Below are 23790 nucleotides of genomic sequence, written 5' to 3' on the forward strand. Positions count from 1 at the left end.
CTGACCTTCAACCCCTCCTTTTTGCCAGACATTGGGGGAGAAGGGGCCAGTTAGATCTGAAATTTCCAACCCTCTAACTCAGCTTTTTCCTTTGACCAGAGCCTCCATCCTGAAGCTACCCAGAGGCGATCAGACTCCAGGCATCTTAGCAGCCTACATAAAAGACTCATCACTCCAGAGAGTCCAAGGATTTTATGAACTATAAATTGGGAAATGCACGTGGGACAAAGACCAAATACTCAACAGGAATTCCACAATGTCACACCTACTCTCCACCAACTTCCTATTCAGCCTTCAGTGGAACTTTGGGTGTGTTGATTGAGCAGTGGTGAGGGGAGTGTCACCTGGTAGAGTCCTGGGGAGTAGGAGTTCAGGTAGAGGAAGAATTGTTCTGCAAGGTCAACCAACCCCTCCTGGGGTGCCACTCCTACCCACAGCTACCCGCCTGAGTATTGGGGCATGAGTCGAGGTGAGAAGATTTCTTCCTGCCTGTGGTAAACAATAATGTCCAACTCCAAAATTTTAGGACTCAGAAAAGTGGAAGCTCTGGTAATATCCCTCCCTTTAGGTCAGATTTTAAATTCTTTGGGAGCCATCTGCAGACACACATTAACCAGTGCCCACCCTATGCCAGCCTCCAAAAATACAACATCCCTTCAGACTATTCAGGCTATATGCTGGTTTGCTTTCACTCACCAGGCAGTCTACCTCAGGTGCCCTGTTTACATAATTCAGGATTTGTGCTTATCTGCCCAAAAATAAGGCCATTGTAAGAGACCACCTGTAATTCAGTCTTTTGTATGATGCCATAAATATACCAGTCAGCCTTTACTATGTAGGGACTCTTTTTCTGTATCAGGAAATTCTATGTGGTTCCTTGCCTGTGTTGTCTCACTAAACCATATTTCAGTTATCTGTTATTAAAAAAAAATTCCTGAGTTCCAATAATGTATGAAGAACAGGCATTTACACGTATTGAACTCAGAGCTCTAGTGGCTGACACAGACACGTGCTGGACGCCTGCTTGCTGTAATGTAGTATAGTAGCCAACCATGTGAGATGAGCACAGTGCTAACACAGGTCTTAAAAAGCCACTAATCTCATCATGAGAGCCCATACTTGTGAGTTTATCTAATTCTAATTCCCCCTCAAAGGCTCACCTTCAAATCCCATTAGCATATGACCTTGGGGATTAAATTTTCAGCATTTGGATTCTGGAAGTCACAGCAAACTCACAGAACCCCTCTAACCTTAGGCAGTGGAGAAGGCCACTGAGGTTCATGCCCTTAGTCTCGTAGCTATTGCATGAAAGAGCCTGGGTTGGAAAACTAGATGTCTGCCTCTATAAGCAGTCCTCTTATTTTCAAGTGCCTAAGTTTAGGCTTCTTAAGAATCAACACAACCCACTTAGATTCCTTTGGGTTTTGTCATAGTGACCACACAGTCAATACCTACTAGCCCCATTTCTGCCTTTCCTACCGCCCATCATTCTAAGCTCAAGCCTATAAGGTCTGTTAAACTCCATTTGGACTTCCAACAGCTGCTCTGTCCATTTTGGCTTTCAGCCCATCTTCTTATTCTTGTCATAGTATCATCCATGACTACTGTGTTACAAACAAAAGCAAGAACTATTCATTCGGGAAGCTATCACAGGTATGAAATGAATTCAGAAAATTTGGCTCTTAGCCAAACTTGAGGAATCAAGCCAGCACATGTTGTTGGTCAAATTTGGGGAATTTTCTAAAGATGTGTGGCTCCGTTTGCTTTTGTTCCACATTCTTTGGGCTCTCTGCTGGATTCTCAGTGTGCAGCACTAAATTTAACTTCTCAGCCCTGGTAGCATCCCAGGATTGTTAAATGCACCAAGGTACTTGGTAATTCATCTTACTCAAAACATTCACAGCTCAGTGAGCATGCATTCATTAACGTAGAAATCACTTTCATGTTGAACAAACATATCCAGCATATTCTCAGCATTCACATTTCCCATTTTCACCTAACCTGTCATGAAACATGCTACGTGTACACAAATAAACAAGGGTGCAGAGCCGACGCGTCAAGGTGTCTGGGAAAGAGTTGAGCTGCAAAGAGTTTTAGCAGAGGATTCTCACTCCTCAAAAGGCTCTGGGCTTTGTCTCTGAGCAACAGCTATGTCCCAACCAAGGAGCTTCTTCCCTTCCAGACCTCATGAGAAATTCTCACCCTGTGAGAAGATTTTCCTGGGTGATAATACATCTACTTCTCATTCCCTGGGGATATGTGTACACAGTTTGTGCAACACTCTTGTGTCTACCCCAAGCTGTGCCATGTGGGTGTGGTCGCTTTCATTAGACTGCACTGCTTTTATTCTTTGTGTGTCTGCAGGTGTTTCTCCTACTCTTATGTTTCTTACAATGTTGTGCCCCGTTAGCACTCTAGTGACACATGCCATTGTTGGGCATCAAGATGTCATGCGTCTTTCAAAATCTACTAAGATCCTGCAAAGATTTGGCTTTCTCCATATGCAGTTTTAGTGAGCTATCGCAGAGTTATACGCTTGCAACGAGTATGTCAGCAGGAGTGCATGTGAAGTTCCACCCACATATTGCTGTCTTACACCTAATTGGCTGCCAATAAATTCTTTTTTTTAAAAAAATGGACTATATCACCAATATCCATATTTCTGACTTCTCTTGAAAAATCAAAAAAGTTAATTTTCTTAGAAAATACAAAACATGTTGGATCCTTACGGGGCATAAATTCCCCAATATTTTCCATAGGCCATTATTTTCATCTAGTACTGAAGCAAAATGTAGACTACCATGTATCATGCTTTCTCTATTTTTCTTTTTGCAAATATAGGCAATATAAGCTAAGAGGGTTATATATTTTAAAAGAGTGGATGGAACATGAAACTAGAGTCATATGTTTAAGAGGAAGAGATACGTGTATGAGTGAAAGAATGTGGCTTTAACGGGTCACCAGAAAATAAAACATGTTAAGAACTATGTTCAGTGAACCAGTCAGGAATACATCGAGCTGCAAGTAAAAGAAAACTCTAAACAAGCGACTTCAACAGTGTGTGCGCAGCGGGCACCACAACACCACCCAAGGCACAGGTTCCTTCCTTCTTTCTATCATTTCTGTGTGGCTGTCATGTGCTGGATTTTAAAACATTTTGCACGTGTTTGAGATAGAAAGAAGACAGAGGGCAACCTTTCCCAAGGACCTGCACCTGTGCGTCCTGACCAAGATTCTGGCCTATGTTTATTCCCTGGACTCAGGGAATCAAGAAAATCACGTTCTAGCCTGTAGAGGTACAAAGGAAGAAGAGGACCTGAATGCCTTCTGAGTGAGCACCCTGTGTTAGTGCCACAACCAGGATATTACAAGAGAGAGAGAGAGAAAAAAGCTATGTTTAGAGCAGGCATTGAACGCAGTGATTCAGTCATGGCTTAGGATGCCCTCATTCCCATTTCAAAGTGCTCAGTTGAATTCTGAGTCTTGGATGCTGAACTTACCATTCTGCTTCCTGCTGATCCACCAGAAGTTGGCTCAAGCTCTTGGGTCCCTGCCACTCGTGTGGGAAACCCATGGCTCCTGGATTTAGCCAGATTTAGCCTTGGTTGTTGCCAGCATTTTGGAGGGAATCAGTGGGGACAAGGTGTCTCTTTTTCTGTCTCTCTTTCCTATCCTGCCATTCAAAGAAATACAAATAAATGACCTTTTAAAGAAATTACAAGGCTATGTTTAAAATAGACAAGACTGGAAACTGAAATCGAGTGCATTTATGAATGTTGCCCTCTTGAGTCCTTTATAGGCATCTGAGGTTGGAATCTTTGGTTCACCATCTGCAGTAACATTTGCCAAACACAGACTTGAATTACCCAGTGTGGCAACTTTGTGTGGAAGGGCTCACATTGCCAAACATCACAGTCGAGCATAATCTGTGGCATCTACTTCAACCCTGGGAGCTGCTTCTCTATTGGTTCCATGTATAAAATTTGAGAAATAATAAAATTTTATTTCTTTGTAAAAAAAAGTTTTATAAAGAAAGCCAGCAGACTTGATAAGTAACTTAAGTCCTCTGTTTATAGAATCATGAAGAGTCTGAGAGAGCACTTTAATTTTTCTACCACATTTTATTGCATTGTATGGAGACTACTACTATGTTGTAATAATATTTTCTCTTTGGCGGACTACTAAGGATTTACAGTGTATCTCTGATGACTCCCAGGGTTCTATTGTGTGCAATAAATGTCTCACTGTTTGGTGCAGATCAAAGTGTTATCCTTAAGGGATCAAAGGAGGAGGTAGACTAAGGTTAGCCTAATTAGGAAAACTCCAGCATTCACTGCTGAAGCTAAAGGACAAACTAAAATGCACAGATTATTTTCAAAGATTACAGTAACATCTCAACTATCTTGGTATTGGATATCTTGTAGCTTCTGTTTAGCACACTTTGTAGAAATACCAAAATAAGCACAAAAGCTACTAGATTAGCCAAAATAGATCTAATGAAGTTCATATACTGAAATTTGAATGTTCAGTTCCTACTAAAAGTCGCTTAGAGTCTGTTTACTCCAATTCTTCTTAAACACTCACTAGGATTGGTTATCTGGTGTCTTCCATCCTACACAGACAGCAGGAGGAAGTTACAACAGAAAGATAAGAAAGATCAAAAACATATTCTAAAAATTAAAACCAAGACTTCTCAAGGCATTGCCAGTAACAGCCTTCTAGTGAAATGGTCTTTCTAACATGTTAGTTTTGGGTCAGTATAATGAGAATAATTTTGGACACTCTGACTTTTCTCTCTTTTTTTAAAGATTTATTTATTTTTATTGGAAAGGCAGATATACAGAGAGGAGGAGATACAGAGAGGAAGATCTTCCGTCCGATGGCTCACACCCCAAGTGAGCACAACAGCCGGTGCTGCACTGATCCAAACCCAGGAGCCGGTAACCTCCTCCAGGTCTCCCACATGGGTGCAGGGTCAAGGCTTTGGGCCGTCCTCCACTGCTTTCCCAGGCCACAAGCAGGGAGCTGGATGAGAAGCAGGGCTGTCAGGATTATGGGATCCCAGCGCATGTAAGGCGAGGATTTTAGCCACCATGCTATCGCACCGGGCCCAACACTTTGACTTTTCAAAGGCGGGACTGAAGTGGGCATTGGGCTAAACACTTAAGTCACCACTTGGGATGTCCACACTCCATGTCAGAATGCCTGCTCTCAGTCCTGGCTATTCTGTTTTTGATCCAGCTCCCTGCTAATGTGCAGCAAAGAAGGCAGCAAGTGAAGGCTCACATACTTGGGTCCTTATACCCAGGTTGGAGATCTACACGGAGCTTCTGGCCTTTGGCCTGGCCTGACCTAGCCCTGTCAGTTACAGATATTTGGAAAAGTGAGCCATTGGATAGGAGAGCTCTATCTCTACTCCCATTTCCTTATACTTCAAATAAAAGTGGAAATAAATTTTAAAGAAAGTTTAGATTTAAAAATAAAGAAAAACTTGCCATGCATCAAGGATCACTGTTTAGGAAGGCAGAGAAACACGCCATGCAATTAAAAAAAAAAAAGTTTTCAGTTTTATTAAGTAAATGCAAGTTTGCTGTTAAAGAAAAATAAGATTCAGTACCTGAAAACTTCTCACTGTGAAAGGCTGCATTCCATAATGATGGAGAAATGGGTTTGTACAGTATCCATATAAATGAAGCCATGCATATACGTTCAATTTGCAAAAACATAAGAAAACAATCAACATTCAGAGAGATAACCATCTTTTTAAAATTATAATGCATTTCACTCACACTGTAAACACTGCCATACTGGAACACAGAATAAAATAAACATGCTCAGGGATATTTATTGACCCCCACTAACCCCGCAAGTCAACTTGGTTTCCAATATGAACTGCTTCCAAAGCACTCCCAGTCCCCCTCCTTATACACAACACAGCCAAGACTGGACATTACAAGACAAAAAACAGAACAATCAGAGTAAAATGGTCATTAACCACAGGCATATGGAACACTCAAGCCTGTTTTAATCAGCACGGTCCGAGTGAACCGCAGTCCCGAGATGCATCACTTCCAGTAAATGGACATTAAAGAAGGATCAAGTAACTGTCTTCAAATTAGTTCCTTCTAAATTGCTCTTCTATTCAATAACCTGCTGCCTGAACTGGCATGCATTCAGAAATGCCTGATACCCCAGCAGTCAGTTCTACAGAGCTGCTCTACAATGGTTCGTCATGCATCACTTTGCTGGAGAGAGCGCTTTTTTCCCCAACACAAATGGAGGAAAAGGCTTGGCCTTTAGCAAGAGCCCTCTCCTCAGATGTTTATGGGTAGACTGAGCAGCGCCATGTATGTGCCTTGGAGTGAGATGAACAACGAGGGCAGGGACATTGCTGTGGAGACAGCACGAAGAAAGAGAAAGTGAGCCTTCTGTCTGCATCTATGAAACCACAGTTAGCCCAGTATCTGCATGACAGCTGAGCTGCTGGAGGGCAAAAGCTTCAGCAGAGAAGAGGAAAAGGTTTCTGAAGTTGAAAAAGGGTCAACTTTCCTTTTTTTTTTTTTTTTTTTTTTTTGAGAGTTAGCTTGGGTTCTTGAACTGTGAAGTAGCCTCCACATTATCGTCATCATCACGTCACCTAGAATTTTTTAGTGCTTTGTACGAATGAAGGCTTCTACCATGCCTTTTACATACATGCTTTCATTTAGTCCTATGTGATAGCTTTTACTTTCCCAATTTATTCTTAAGTATTGCATGTGTAGACAAGGAGACTTGCATGAATAGTGGAAAGTAATACCATTGGAATCAGAAGTCAATCATCTGATTGCAAAACCTGTACATTGATTATCAGAACAGCACATCACCCTGTAGCCTCTTGCATGGAATCAGGCTCATGGAAACACAGCCATGCCTGGAGGACGTAGCCTCGTTCAAAAGCAGAATCAGTAGATACCGACAGACTCCAATTCTCTGGCTCAGGTCCTGGTCTTTGCTGTTATCTGTGCCCCTGTACTTCCAAACTGATGTCTCTAGAACTCTGTTATTTCTGAAATCTTTCACTACTATGCACAAGTAATGTGACTACAGCTCATCCATTCAATGATATTTGAGGGTCCAGGATGATTAGACTATAGGACAGGATTCCCCCTGCCATTGGACTTATCTTTAATCATGTACAGTGGCCTAGTCTTGGAGCTGCTAATTATTAAATAACTCTTAAGTACATTTACACACCACTTTGTGGTTTCCTATTAGTCACCTGCCAATCATCCCAAATATGTCTCCCATGACCCTTTTAATTTCCCCATAAAGCTGATTAGTTTTCCTCTACTTAAATATCTCAGCCATCACCTTCCTTTGAGTCCTTGTTCCCAGATAATTTTACAAATTTTTCATCCCTTTAATTAGTTGGTGGAGATGAAGCCAAATGCTTGGGTTGGCCAGGAGAAAGAAAAGCTCCATAAGGAAAGAGCTATCAAAAAGCTGAGCTCCCCTACTTCAGGCCATCTGTCCCATCCCTAGGCACCACTTCTGCTCAGAAGACAGATAACTAATCCATTTTCTTCTTTAGTTAAACTATGGCAATTAACTTCTTTCCACTTTCCTCCTTGGGAACATCACCTGCTTGTTTTTTGTTTTTGCTTTCAGTTTTGTTTGCCTCATTGAAGGTTTTTTTTTTTCCCTAGGAACTAAGTGATTTGCATGCTCGGGTGGCAAACAAAACTTAATCTCTATATTTACTTCTCTTTTTCTCCACTCCTACTATCCTGTGATTTCATCATTGTTGTGCTTAGCCTGGCACCATAAATAGCCATCAGTTCTCATGGCCTTTGTCAGTTACCCACTCTCTGAAAAGCTTCTTCCTACTCGTGGGAACTGAACATAGCTAACTAACTTTCCCACCTCCTCCCAACTTATCACCAACTCCTTCAAAGCCTGTTTGAATCTCAGCCCACACAATGGGTTGGGGGGAAAGAGTAGGGTTGGATCAGCTGGAGTCTGAGTGGAAAACTGGCAACTCAGTCAAGTTCAGCCCCAAGGTGAGTCGCTGCCAGGACAGGGCTGGGACAGGGTAAAAGCCAGACGCCCGGAGGGTTAAACAGAGAGCAAAAGTACACAGGCCTGTGGTGAGCAAAGGTGGGAACCAGGAGAAGGGATGACTCACACGGAACAACATCATGCCTGGGGCCAATCCAACAGAGAAGCCATGTCAAAACAAGTCTAGGCAGGAGAAGAAGGATGAGGTGAATCCAAGGACAGGCATCAGGCAGTCCTGAAGGAAACCAGAGCAGAGCTAGAGGGAAGCAGAAGGAGCCTGTGTGAAACAAAAACATGGGGAAGGGGCTCTGGTACGACACCCCTGAGTGACTTCTGATAACTTAATTCTTCCTGATCTAAGACATTGATTTCCAACAGCTGAGTCCAAATTTACGTGTCTCTGCTCAGCTCCCACTTTTCCTAGTTACTATGCAATTGAAACATATTGCATGGTTTTGACCCACGCCACGAAGTGGCAATTTGGTATGTAACTTGATCTCACAGTACAAGAGCTAGGACAGGTGACATCATTACTCCAAGTGTTGGTTTTGTTTCCTGCAGAATGAAGAGAATAATGCCTACCAGTAACTGGTGATAAGATGCAATCATGTATTTTAAGACACTTGGTTAATACTTTCTGCCTTGTAAGTGCTCAATAAATATTAGTTGTTATTATCCCTAGCTTGGAGAAATGATTCACATTTTGGAATTGAATTTGACAGTAAAGCACTGTGAATGATCCCTACATATGTAGTCTAGGTATTCATGACACTTTACTTTTTAAGGGTTATTAATGTACTTTAGAGACAGAGAGAACTCACTGGTTCACTTCCCAAATGGTTCATTCCCCCACATGATCACAACAAACTGGGCTAGATCATGTCAAAGCTGGAGCCAAGGACTCCATGCTGATCCCCACCTGGGTAGCCGGGACTCAAAGACATGGGCCATCATTTGCTGCTTCGTCAGGTGCCTTAGCAGGCAGCTGAAAGAGAAGCAGAGTAGCCAGGACTCAACCAGAACTCCCAAATGGACCGCTGACCTCATGAATCATGCCTTAACTCACTATATCATAATGCTGACTCCTATGGTAAGAAATTTCATCTACCACTAATTCAAGTACAGTAGAGCTTATGCCTGAAAGCAAACCTGGGCTTTGCAGTCAGCCAGACATTGGTTGAATCTTAGCCCCACCATTTGTGAATTACTTAACCTTTCTGAGCCTCAGCCTACTCATCTGTAAAATAGTAATAATCATAACACCTGCCGCAATGCTGCTTGTGAAATGTTGGCACAACCCCTGGGCCATAGTGATGGTGTGATGAGCAGTAAAGAGACATCAGTTCCGATCTAGATCTGCACAGTAATTCTAGGTCCTAATTGAAGTCATCTCAACTTATAGGCAGGAAAGGGAAAACTAAGTGGGCTGCCTACCATTTACCCATTTCACATATAGATTTTAGGATTTGTCTTCTCTAAAGGTCTGGTCTTGTTTTGGCCATGATGTCAACCATGGGCTACTGTTTGCAGTGGTTGATCATTCCATTTACAGGTAAATCTGGAGTTGGGGGTAATTTGGCTTAGTCTTGGGCCATCTCTTACCTGTGCTGATGGTTTTTGAGTTTCATATTGGAAAAAAAAATTCTTGGCTAGGGGAAGATTTTTCTCATTCAAAATAAATAAGACTGTTTTTAATTTTAAAAAAAATTTCACTCAGTTTCCAAGATTTCAAATGCATGTTTCAAAGGAGAATACTGGTTTCTGGTGAAGGGTCACACAGACACAAGAAAGAACATTTTCTTCCACATGCAGATGGACTTCAGAACTTGATGCTAAGAGCAGGCAAAGTCACACATGGAGGTTGAAGTGTCTGGAAGCATTTCGCTAAGCATTTTCTGCTTGTGACTTTTCCCAGTGGGAAGTTGAGCGATACCAGCCGCCCTGTAGCCAGATTGCATGTTGCTACTGAGAAACATGTTATGTCATCTCATAGAAAACTCCGCACAAACATGCCAACTCTCTTCGGCAAAATCAAAGGTCCACTTCTCTCTTTCATCTTCCTGGCTGCGAATCTCACAGTCTCCCAAGCTGTCACATGTGTCTCATTGTTTGCACTGGGATCGGAAGAGTTTATCAGCTTGGCTAGAATGGGGTCGGCAAGCCATGCACTAAAAACAAACTTCAGTGGAACCACAGAAGCTACTAAAACAGCTTGGCATGCACCATGGAAACACAGCCATGATGGGCAAGGTGACAAGGGCCATTGATCAAAGATGATAAGATCTTTGGTCCCTAGAACACGTGGACATGGTTCTGTTGGAACCACTGGCTTAATAAAAGGTATCAGATCAGTTAATGAGTCCATTGGGTTTCTAGTGTTTTTTTTTTTTCTCTAGATATGATACAACCTATAGATTCCAAGTGTTTTTTTTCTCTAGATATGATACAACCTATAGATTCCAAGTGGTCTTTATGGAATTTGAGGGAATAAATTCAAACCTGGAAAGACAACTAGAGCTGGGTCCCTCTTGCTGAGAAATGATTCCTCTCTCTCCAGGTCTAGCCTGCAATATTTTGGCCCAGAGAAATGAAGTGACACCAAATTAGTCTTACTATGTGTTAGATGATCAACTGGTGTCTTACCAAACTCTCGGATACATATCACACTAGAATAGTAACATTATATCCCTCCGGGGAAAAAAATAGCATCTTGCTTGCAAATGCCAGCAACACACCAACATAACAGAAGTAGATAAACTATGATCCCTGGTTGACAAATGAAAAATTGAGTCACATGAAAGGTAACTAAGCCATAACTTGGGCTATACATGCTGTGACAATGGGCTGCAGATCAATATGGTCTGGCTCTGGCACCATCGCTCAGCATTTCTGCGTCATGACATCACCACATCATCTCTACCTCCACTGGAGGCCTTGGAAGCTTTCTGCTTCTACTGAATTGCGTTGAAGCTATGTCTATAAAGCAGAGGGGGAAAACATGATTCTGTTTCTTTTCCAGAGGCTTGAATTCTTTCTGACACGTTCTTGGTAATGAACTCCCATCTAATACATCCAGTTCACTTGCAATCATTTTTGTCTGCCGCCACCAAGTTCCCATCACCTTCAGTCCCCACCACAAGGCTTGGCAGGCGCCCTCACCCTGCTGCCCCTGGAGGAGCCCTTTGAAACTGCAGTGTAAACTCATGTGTACGGCCAAGCACCCTGTCTGCACTAGCAGCCTAGACCCTGCATGAGCAAGGAAGGCTAACAGTGAAGCTGTGTTTGCTGGCATGATGCCAGCCATTCCAAGAGGCTAATTTGTAATGTAATGTTGCCCAGATGAGTCCATCAGCTAGCCTGTCACTGGCAGTTGTTAGAATTCCGCAGTGCCCTGAAGCCCTTTCTTGCTTTGCAGTCAGGGTCAGAGCAAAGGGCGGGTCAGTTGTGCCCAGTGGGCTCCACCAGGCTGCCAGCCAGCACTTGGCAGCTCTGGCAATTAACACAACTCCTCCGGCTCTTAAGCAATGTGGACAGACCCGTGTCTCTCATTAAGCTGCCTGCAAGTCAGTCTCTTGCAGGATCCCAGGGGGAACATCAAGCAGGCAAGAGTTTATTTTTCAGATACAGTTTTACAGCAACCAACTTAAGAAGCACCTAAAAATGATAATTAAATATTTCTCCAAGGAGGCAATTCAGATAAATATGCTAAGAGTTAGTCCTCACAGATCTGTTTAGAAAATGTCCAATTAGTATAATGCAGACCACATTTCAAAGGCTGAAGGGAATGTTTCACTTAACTCCTTTTCTGTCATTGCTGATAGGCCGCTAAGGAAATGACCTCTTTCATATGTTTGCAAGGAAAAAGTCCTTGGAAGGGATGTAACTTCAGGGCACAAGATCTGGGTCTAACAAGATTTTGACAGTCAAGGGCTTCTTTTAAAAAATTACTTATTTTTGTTCAAAAGGCAAATATTACAGCATGAGAGACAGAGAGATCTTCCATCTGCTCATTCCCCAGATAAGTGCAATGACTAGAGTTGAGCCAATCTAAAGCCAGGGGCCAGGAGCTTCTTTCTGGGTCTCCCATGTGGATGCATAGGTCCAAGGACTTGAGCCATCCTCAACTGCTTTCCCAGGCAATAAGCAAGGAGTTAGATAGTGAATAGAGTAGCCCAGACATGAACCGGTGCCCATACACCCAGCTGGTACTGCAGGCAGAGGATTAGCTTGTTATGCTGCCATGCTGGCCCCTCAAGGACTTCTTAGTAAGAATCAAAGCTGAAGTCACCATGGACCAGTGAGCGGGACTTGATGGAAAGGACAAATATCATTGCCAACCAACCTTTGTGACTATCTAGTGACTCTTAGCACAAGTGAACGCTTGTGGAGCATCCACTTTTTCTGAATAGAAATCCAGGGTTCTCTTGACCTGTTTCTTTTGACTGGGCTTCCAGAAGGATTGTCCGTCTGGTTTCCACATGCACATCTCCTAGAGTCGTTCCACACCACAGGATGGAAAGTACTTGCACTCAATCCTTGAGTTAAAGCCCTTTTCAAGTCTCACATAATCCTCAGTTAGACCATTTTATGGATGGGGAAAACTGAGGGGGGAGGGCTTTGTGGCCACTAGCAGAAGGCTGGATCCCGTCCTCAGTCCGCACCCCGTGGCAGCGCAGTCAGCCCTGTTCTCAAAACAGTCACTACAAAGGAGATAGAACTGACCTAGCAATTGCAACTGTTAGTGTGTGCGTAGGCTGATGTGGGTGACAGAATAAGCTGGACCCCATACTGGCAAGAGCACATCGGAATCAAGTCTGGGAACACCCCAGACAATATTTCTTTCAGGGTCCCCCCAACTAAACTAATGGACTCAGAACTCCAATCATGGGGAGGGTGGCAGGGTCTGGAATCAACAGTGGAGTGATGTGTCTGAATGGGGCCACCTCAGTTACTGAAGATGGTGCAGTGGATAGCATACCCAGAAGCACATGGACGATTAGGCAGTCAATTGGAACCTGTGTAGAATATCTAGTACCATACCAGAGGAAGAAGGACAGAACAAATTGGTCAACTACAACAGGGAATCATGACAGAAAATTTCTGGACAAATGGAGACTCTGGGGTGGACTATGTCAGCCAAAGGACCTTACAAGGATTTCCTCATCCTTGGGTCTGTGAAATCAACAGCATGTCAGAACTGTCAAAACTGCTTGAACAGAATATGCTCCACATCGGGGACCCTGGGATGACATCAGGTGGCCATTCCCCATCCCGGGTGCTGGGCGGTTGGAAGGCTGGATGTGGCTTTTTCCCCTCTCTACCCCTCTCATCCCAATACAGAAAGAAGATAAGGAAGATGTGGAAAAAGTGGTCTCACCCATTTCCCCCTGGTCCCCAACTACTCCCACCCTAATCAACTATGTAAACATCATCAAAAATAATCTTTTTTAAAGTTGCTGTCTAAAGCAAAGTGGGTCAGTGTAGCTTTCCAGCTAGAGGTTTTTATACCTCCTGCATTGAGCAGGTTAAGGCAAGATGCATCTATTTATGGAATCAGTTTTCGCTTAGCAGTGTGTCTTAAACAATGGGAAATTTCAGAAAACAACCGTTCGTGTCATTTCTGACACATGAAATGCCTGTCAGGGTCTTTCTCCCTTTTGGTGACTATGACAACAGACTTCGATGAGCAGGGGAAAGGCAGCAATGGAATGATTTGTGGTCTCCATGCAATGCAAATTCCAGCAGTTCAAAGGCAGACACTGCCTCATCGCCGTTGCTTTGGGCCGGGAACAGATCCTCTCTTAGCCATCACCATGGCAGAGGCCTCATTATTCCCCTATCCGTGTTTCCCAAGTCAATCAGCTCCCTGCTACACAGCTAGGATGGAGTTTTTTAAATTGAAGTATCAGTTGAAATTCAAATGTGTTTTTCAAAAATGTCAGAGCCTTGTCAGCCTTGGCTCTGTGTTGGTTCTATCACTTTTTGGTTGACAATGTTAAGGAAATTATTTTTCTAAAAAGGCTCCGATTGGCACCTCTTTGGAATGTTCATGATATGCTCCTTAAAAAGTCGGAATGCTGCTTGAAAATCAAGATGCTCCAACTTGCTCTATAAATAGCCTCTTTCCAGAATGCACAGAATGTTTCTATGTGCTTCTCTATTTTTGAATTCACATAAGCTAAAACATCTTTTAAAAAAGGTTTATTTTATTTTTATTGGAAAGGAAAGAGAGAAAGTTCTTCTATTCGCTGGTTCTCTCCCCAAGTGACCACAACAGCTAGAACTAAGCTGATCCGAATCCTGGAGTCAGGAGCTTGCTCTGGGTCTCTCGCTTAGGTGCAGGGTCCTGAGGTTCTGGTCGATGTCCATCCTCTACTGCTTTCACAGCTCACAAGAAGGGAGCTGGATGGGAAGCGGAGCAGCCAAGACCTAAACGAAGCGCCCTGTGGGATCCTAGTGCATGCAAGGTGAGGATTTAGCCACTAAGCCATCCTGCCAAGCCGAATCTAAAATATTCTAAAAGACGGAAATAGCCCAGTGTTTGTCAATGGCCTGGGTGATTTGATAGTTGTTCTTGGGTACAACTGGTCCTTCCATGGCAGCATCTATAGCCTCCTGGTTCCTCCTGCCCACTGAATACCAGGAATGCTCCCTGCATCCTGTGATGTCTAGGCTCAGAACATGTCATTTCAATGTGTGGTGCCTTGGTGTGCCTTGTGCTGAAGCCCTCGAGCCAAAGGCCCCCAAAAACAAGGTCTGTCTAACCGCTTCCCATCCTTCGCTGCTGACTCCATTTCTCTCTTAATGAAACAACACTAAGTTACACACACACACACACACACACAAACATCAGAAAGCCACAATCTGTTCGAACATCTTCTCTCAAACCCTTCACCTTTTATCTCAATCCCTTAATACTGCATGTTTGTGTTCTCCCAAAATTCACCTGCTGAAACCTCATTACCAAAGTGATGTATCAGGAGGTAGGCCTTTGAGATGTTTCAATTTCTGGACAGAGCCCTCATGAGTGAGATTAATGCCCTTATGAAAGAAGCCCCAGAAACATGGGTAAACTCGTTGTGCTGGAACTCTACATCAGAGTACCCAGATTCAATTCTTGACCCCAGCTGCATTTACATCCCGTTACGACAGATCTAGGAGGCAGCGGTGATGGCTAGAGTAAATGAGTTCTTGCTATAATTGTTGAGCTGAACCCTGGAAAATTGCTCAATCTATGATGCAGTACAAAGCACATAAAAATGTGAGGAAAAATGGGAGTAAAAAAGTAAGTTTATTAAAAAGGAAAGATAGGGCCTGGCGTGGTAGCCTAGTGGCTTAAGTCCTCACCTTGAACACGCCAGGATCCCATATGGGCTCTGATTCTAATCCCAGCAGTCCCTCTTCCCATCCAGCTCCCTGCTTGTAACCTGGGAAAGCAGTCAAAGACAGCCCAAAGCCTTGGGACCCTGCACGCATGTGGGAGACCTGGAGGAAGTTCCTGGCTCCTGAATTCAGATCAGAGCAAGCACCAGCCATTGCGGTCACTTGGGGAGTGAATCATCGAACAGAAGATCTTCTTCTCTGTCTCTCCTCTCTGTATATCTGAATTTGCAATAAAAAATTCAAAAATAAATCTTAAAAAATTTTTTTGAATCTCTTTAGAAAAATAATAAAATAAAAAGGAAAGATAAGGGCCAGGGTCATGGCATATTAGGCTAATCCTCTGCCTATAGAGCATTTAGAGCCCCAGCTGCTGCATTTCCCATTCAGTTCTCTGGCTAGGAAAACAAAGAATAGTCCAAGTCCTTGGGACCTGTACCTGCATGGGATATCCAGAGAAAGCTCCTGGCTCCTGGCTCCTGGCTCCTGGCTCCTGGCTCCTGGCTCCTGGCTCCTGGCTCCTGGCTCTTGGCTCCTGGCTCCTGGCTCTTGGCTCCTGGCTCCCAGCTTCAGATCAGCCCATTTTGGCCTTTGCAGCCACTTGGGGAGTAAGCCAGCAAAGATCTCTCTCTCTCTCTCTGTCTCTCTTTGTACTTTTTTCTAGTAAAATAAATAGATCTTTAAAAAAAGGAAAGAAAGAAACTGTGAGAGGATAGAGTTCCACTGCTTTCTCATGCTGGGGTTTATATCTGTAAAGCAAACATTATTACAAAACAAAAGAAAAGCTTCATTCGGGGGACTATCTTCACCATACCCCAGAGACTGGTCATGGGCAACTTCAAGTTTGTTTCCTAACTCAGGCTGGTTTCTTAAGAAAATTTCCTACATGACTGCAGGGCCCTTTGTCTTCTCAACTTTCCTGCAGTTCCTATTCTGATTGACTCTTTACAGTAACCTTGAGGGACTGAAGACCTAGATAACCATCTCAGCTCCTGGACCAGGTCCTGGCCACAGTGGGCATTCAGGAATGAAGCAGCAGATGAGAGCTGTCACCACATCTATCTTGCCTAATGTTTCTGTCTGTCAAATAAATAGTTTATAACAGAGAATCCTCGGGGAGTTGCCTTGCCTCTGGCATCCCGCGTGGGCATTGCTCAGAGCCATTCTTGAATCAGGACACCAGCCTTTACCCATTACCCACTCTGGCAATGCTTAATCTTGGCTTTATCGGCCTCTCAAACTGTGAACTGTGATGAGTAAGTTTCTACTGTTTTCGGACTGCATACTTTATATTTTAACTTTTATTTTTTATGATATTTTGTTACAACAGCCAGACAGGGCTAAGACATTGGTAAGAAAAATTGTGTCCACAAGTGGCAAGACGGCAACTAGACTGTTGGAATCTTTGGTTTCAGACCACCATTTTGCAGGACACTGTGAGGAGTGATTCTAACATCGGCACTGAAAGACCCCACCATTTTGGACCTAGCACCACTTCTTGCTTCCTCTTCCCACGGCTGGCAGAATTTGCACCATTTCAGCTGCCCATCAATGGGCTATAACCTATAACATCTTACCTGAGAACCCAACCCCCAATCTCTCTTGGCCCCTTCCCCTTAATCCCTGCCTACCTAACCATCACCTGTGCCTCTGATAATCTCAGTTACCAATTCTTTGGGGCATGGCGCAGCCCCTCCCAACCAATTCCCTACGCTCCCCTACACCTTCCAGGCTCACTTGGTCCTCCATCTTGCCCCCTTCCCCTGCTCTGGCAGCCCCCATCCTGCCACCAAGGCGGGAGACTTTTCCCTTCTTGTCCTCTCCCCCTCCACCCCTGCTCCCATTCCTACCCTGCCGCAATAAACGACCTTCTAAGTACCTAGTTGTATCAGGTATTCTGGCTGGCAGTAAACTAGTCATGAAAAGAGGACTTGGCTGTGAGAGTTAGCTGTGCATAAGGATGTAAGTATGCTTAAAAACTGAAAGATGTAATGGAAGGAAAATAATAGTTTGTTTCTTGTGGCAGCAGGTGTATTGAAATGATCACCAATGGTGTGTGTGTGTTTATGTGTATACAAACATACATGCACATGTATGTGAACACAAATGGAGAAAAGTAAAATGCTTTCTCAAAATTTGATGACTGAAGGAAAAGTAGCTTTCCTCTTGAATCACTTTCCTACATTGGCTCTATTTTATTCATTTGTGTCAAGGTTTCCATTGTTGGCTCTCTCAGCGAAGCACTTGATAGATGTCCCCTCAAAGGCAGCAAAACCCTGTCAGAGTTTTCTACTCCCACTCCAAGTTCTTTATTCAGTAAACAAATTATGCACAATGTAGTTGCCTTCTTATCCATAGATGTTGAGGAGAAAACAAAGGCAGAGCTGGTTACATTTTGAAAAATCCATTTTTTTTAATGACACATAGAAATCCATCGCAGCTGAGACAAATGGCTGATATCATTCTTTTTCATTTTTGTGGCCTTACTCGGTGCTTTCTCGCACAAGATCAGTGAAGACACGTCTCAAAGAACAGGAAAGGTGGAAAATGAGCAGATGTCACTGTGACATGTCAGGGTGAGTTAGCATTAGGTCACATTGACAGAGCGCTCGGCAGAATGCAGAGGCAAACTTGTGTTTTTCCACTGGATGGCTATAAATTTGTATCGATGCATTTTGTTTCATTTTCTTTGTCTCCATGACTCTCAAAAATGCACAACCGAGGGGCCTTCGACCTCTAAGATGTAAAGAAACTGTCTAAAGCCATTATTTACTGAAGGAAGTTGAAAATTTAATGAATCCAGCCCATATATATGCTGAAACCCACATAGAAGGAGGCTGTAATAGCAGCAGGTGCAGCAAGACTTGCAACCGTTATGTCTGCTGGCACCCAACTTGTTAGAGAAGCATGTGCCTGAGCAGGCAGCAACTGGTTCGACAGCATGCTATCTTGCCTTCACAGGCCACACAATCCCCTCTTCCATGATTACTCTCTGGCTTTCCATCCTTGGTCAGCAGGTGGGAACAGGCTGAATACAGCCACTAGGGCCTGCCCACCCAGGAAACAAAGTCCTTCTGTGATGCTGTCTCCCCATTTTCTGACACAGCTGTGAGAGGAAACAATGATCCAAGTAGAACTGCTGCCTCGCCAGAAAACAAAGTCCTCAGGCGTTTTCAGATTATCAACAACTTCCTGGTACCTGGGAGAAAGCAACCAGGGACATCGCATCCTAGGGCCACAAAGTGCATTTCCAAGGGAACCTAATTTACTACATTCGGATCTTAATATTAGTATTTCACTCAAACAAAAATGGAGTTCCAATTTCAGCACCCAATGATTTCATTCAAACTGGAACAACTATTTCTCCAAATTAAATGCCAAAGCAGACTGATGCTTCATGCTCTTTCTAGTATCAGTGGCTGTCTCCATGGCAATTACACAGCCAGTCACTGTCATGGCTACCAATTCACCGCTGACAGTACTCCCGGGCAAGATGGACAACACAGATAGCTTCCATCTGAAAAACTATCCTCCCTGCCAGGTAGTTTTAAAAACCATTATGTATGTGGTCCAGCCTGATTTCCAAGTGTTCAAACAGATGAGTTCTTTGAACACACTGATCCAAGACCATGTTTTCTGTGTATTCCTGTGACTTATATTAATCAGACCCAAAAAAGGGGGTAGATTGGATGGCTTCTTGATCATCTTAAGCAATTATCCTGTCTGGCATGAGTGGCATGAGCCATCAGCAGGCTTATTACAGGAGCTGTGAGCATCTAGCGCCAGGCATGTCTGTCTCACTGCTCTGCCTGTACTTCTCCTCTGCCCTCATGTATGCACACACCCGTTCTAATTACTAGCAGAAAGCAGTGCCTTCCGCACACTTCACAACATCTGTTCAGGCTTTAATTAATCCAACCCTCGAGGAGTCTCCATAGCAACAATGCTTAACAGGCTCCGGCTCCATATTAAAAAAAATCTTCCTCTAGGTGAGTGACTCAAACTACGGCCTTGGCAAAAATATGCTGATATCGATTCTCGTGTCAGATACTCTGAGAACTTTGCATGGAGATGCTTGCACTGATTGATCAAGTTTTAGGCTCACATTCAACGTCATCAGAGTAAGAACAATCACCCTAAACCTAGGACTAGAAATAAACATAAAATTTTCAAGCTGCTCTGAAGAGAAGGAAAGAAATCCTATGACTAACTTCATTTTACAAGAAATCTCTGTGCTACAAAAGATCAGTGACCATAGTCGGTTGCCTTGGTGGCACATATAGTTATTATTTGTAGGGCAGTTAAAAGAAATACAAGTGATAAGAAAAAAAAAACTCTTCAAGAAGTGCACTTCCCAAACTTGGCTCCATAGACCTCAATTAAAAGCCTGTTGTCTTGAACTTGACGGGACAATAAGATGCTGGACTCTGTGTTTGGTATACGCTTGCAATGGGGGAATCTCAACTGAACTTGAGCTGTGGTTATGCAACAAGGTGGAGGAATCCCCATGGTGGGAGGGTTTGGGGAGGGGTGGGGAGAACCCAAGTATCTATGTAACTGTGTCACATAAAATTAATAATAAAAAAAAAAGCCTGTTGTCCCTTGGTGGCACCTGTCAGTATTTTACCTGCATCAGAGCTTGCCAGCCATGGAGAGGTGGCCCAGGTCTCCCAGGAGGTTGTGCAGCTGATGAGCAAAATGTCAAGAACATTTCTGAGAGTCTGTCTTGTCCCTGTGGCCTACACACATGCTCGCCTAGATGCTGGCTCTGTTTGTGCTTCTATCTGGAGCTGTCATGTTAGAGTTTGTAAAAACAAGCACTGGGGATGACCTCAGAAAACCTGCTCCAGTCTGATCCCTGCTGAGCAGGGGTGAAGAGGGCATGGAAGGAAGTGAGGCATTTACCCTCAAATGACATTTCAGTCTATCCCAGCCTCCATTGTTAAATGTTTAACGTAAACTGTTCACTACCCATTGGAGTTGCAGCTTCTTTCTCCTTCACTGCTTCCAGCTATGAATAAGCAAAGAATGCAAAACTAGCAGAGGAGAAAGAAGAAAGAAGGAAGAAGAAGAAGAAGAAGAAGAAACTTAAACAAGTTCTTGGGTATGGGGAAAATGCATGTTAGCAGACAAATCAGATTCCTTTTATAAAATAAAATAGGAGCATCCGAGTGAGCCTCTGGATAAGTAAGGTAACTCTCCAAACTCTCCCCAGTGACTGGGACTTTGTGACATCTCGGGTAACTGGCTCTGAGGACAGGTGTCCATCATATTGCTAACACAGAGCCAGGTTGAGCCAGGAGCCTGGAAGGTTAAAGGCCCTGGAGTAAAAGATTACTTGGGAAGGACAAAAGGGGGGAAATCACTGTGAAAATGAGGGACCATTTTATAATTAACTAGAATCTACTGAAATAAAAGGAACAGAAAGTCCTACTTTCTTAACACGTATGTCTTTTATCCTTGGGCCAGTGTTCTTACTAAATTCTTGGAAAATTTCTGGCTTTCTGTTTCTGTGAGTTTTATTTGTAGGAAAAAAAAATAGGATTCAATCACTGGCCTGTGAAAGTTTCTCAGCCATAAAGCTTCTACAGGAATGCCGAGTGAGGGCCTTGCTCTTGTGTCGAGTGGCTCCACCCAAAACAAGGTTCAATCATCAACTGGAAGCCAGGGCTTTGAACTCACCAACCAGAGGCAAGGAAAAGAGACAGGTTAGGGATCTAGGACTCATTCTGTTAACTCCTTCATGTCAGGTTTCCAAGCACTCTTGCTTACACCTGCATTCAGTGTCAGGAAGCTCTCACTCACAGCCCAGCCTCCCAGCAGCCTTTGATCTCTCAGGACACAGGAAAACAGGCTGTAAAAAAACTGAAGCAAGTCTCCCCAGTTGTTTTTTTTTTCTTGAGGTTGCCCATGCCTGCTTTCTCCTGTCTGTGATCATCAGCATGTAGTAACTGCTTTCGTTTTTAGGATGTCCTTGACACACGTCATTGATTGCTGGGCAAAAGCCATTCACACAGTTCTCCCTCATAGTCCTGCAGGGCTCTTTGTATCACAGATACTCAGAAGCAAGTTGCAGGAAAATACATACAACTCAGGGAAGTTTTGCTCACTCAGAAGTCATGGGTGTGGAGTCTGATTTCATACAATGAGAATGGCGCCCCCTGGTGTTGTGCAGCCGGTGGCCCTGTCTCACATTAGTAAAGGGAGAGGCAGTCAAGAAAGAACAGGATAAACTCTTCATGCCAATTACTAAGTTCATACTGGAATCTTCCTTGCATGTATTCCTTTCCTTTTTATTTTTCCATTTATTCTTGTTTATTTTCATGTTATTTGAAAGAGAGAATACTTACACAAGTACTTTGAAAAGGCAGGCACAGATGGCTGCTCCCGTCGGACGCCTTCACGTAGAGGGAAGGAAGTTGTGTGGTTACCTCCAAACACATGCTTAAAGCACTTCTGCGTCTTGTTCCGCACACGCTGACCTGTGCTGGGATTGCCCTTCTTGCTGGACAGTCTTTCCCCGTCAAGTCTCAGGCACCTTCCACTGTGGAATGACTCCTCCATCCCACATCCTGTCGACGCCAATGGGCTCTTTCTATCAGCTCACAGAGCTACCTGCACTTCTCTGTATCATTTGTTGTTTCTGCCTGTCTGCATCAGGACCATCTGCTCAATTGCTTGCAGGCTTGTTCATCTTTTCTTTGTCCTCAGCAGCCTCCTTGACCTTTAGCAGACAGTCTTACAGATGCAGTGCATGTATAAATCATTTACTCTTCGCAGGTGGCAATCCTGGCAAGAGTTGTTTATTGAATATATAGATTAATAGATAGAGATGCAATGAGTTAACAGGCTATCCTTATGGAACCTTTCTCATACCTTAGGGCTGGCCAACAAGTTCTCTATACGTCATTTCTGGCTATGCAGAAATAATCTCACTTAAAGATTGGAACCAGGATGAGCAATTATTAAAAGTGTTCTTTCATGCTAATAGCCTGCCTATATTGAGTGATTCCAGTGCCTCAGGCTCTGCTCTAAACACAATGTGTGTATTAATCATTTTATCCCTGCAATTATAATTGTAGAAGGCAATCACCTTGTTTTTACAGATGAGGAAACAGAGAAATGAAGTAATATGCCCAGGATGCACAACCAGTCAGTAGCAGATCTGGCTCTAAGCATCAAGCTCCCAACTGCCTTGCTCTGTTGCCTTCCCTAGGAAAGACAGAGGAGAAACATTAGTAATTTTAGGTTGGGTCTTCTGAGCTTAAAGGGGCCTTTGGTCACAGGAAGGAAACCATACTTATTTTTCCTTTATGATCTTTCACTTAGGCTTCAATGACATCACCCTCTTTCCCTTACATAACGCGCGTGTACCCGAGCCTGCACACCCACTCCTCTGCTGTACTAAGTGTTTTTACCACTTTCTGAATGAACAAGCTTCCAACTGTGCGTGGGCTGCAAGTGCCACACGATGCCAGCAATTCTGCGGTCCCGATCCAATGCAGAGTCCCTCGGAATCTAGATGAGATGATGCTTAAACGTGTGCAGCCTCCAAGAGACAGAGGGAAAAGACGATCTTGGGGCATGATGTCATCTTCTCCAGGTTGCTGAGTTTGTAGTGGAGGCAGAGAGCCCCTCCCTACAGAGGTCCACCTCGGTCTGCTCTGGGTAACACAGCAAAGCCCCATACACTATGTTGTTGGTAGAACGACGCAAGTTATTTCTCACACAGCTCATGGCTCGGAAGTCCAAATGAAGACCCTGGCAGCAGATACATGCGTCTGGTGAAGACTTACACGGTGGTTCAGAGATGGTGCTTACTGCTATGTCCTCCACATGGTGAGGGGGTGAGTGAGCTTCCTGGGGAACCTTTCCAAAGACATTGACCTCATCCCCGCAGGGTCCATCTTCAGCACCCAGTCACTTCCCTCAAACCCCACTGCCCGACAGCCACACATCGGTGATCAGGTTTTCAGCATAGAACTGTGGGGAGACACAACCATTCAGGTCACAGCAAAATCCAGGAGGACATTATGAGGGCAAAGTGAAAAGAATTTTTCCAAAAGCCCAGAAGTTCGGTTACACTCACTGGAAAAGTCATCTTGTGACAGGAGTACTGCCAGGAGCAGCTACGACTATGAGAATACACAAAAGTGCTTGGGATTCCCCAGAGGAACTGCATGGAGATGCCGGTCCTGCAGGGCTTGAGACGGAGGCAAGCCCAAGTATTCTGAGGAAGCCCATGGGATTCTGAACTCATCCCATATTTGCCATCATGAGAAACAGGAAGGCATTTTGAGTTATTGGAGCAAATGCTTAGATTTAAAAAAACACCTACATGTTTTTCATTCAAGGGATACAGAATATGAAATG

The sequence above is a fragment of the Ochotona princeps genome, chromosome 28 (genome assembly GCF_030435755.1).
Source record: "Ochotona princeps isolate mOchPri1 chromosome 28, mOchPri1.hap1, whole genome shotgun sequence".
Taxonomy (NCBI): Eukaryota; Metazoa; Chordata; class Mammalia; order Lagomorpha; family Ochotonidae; genus Ochotona; species Ochotona princeps.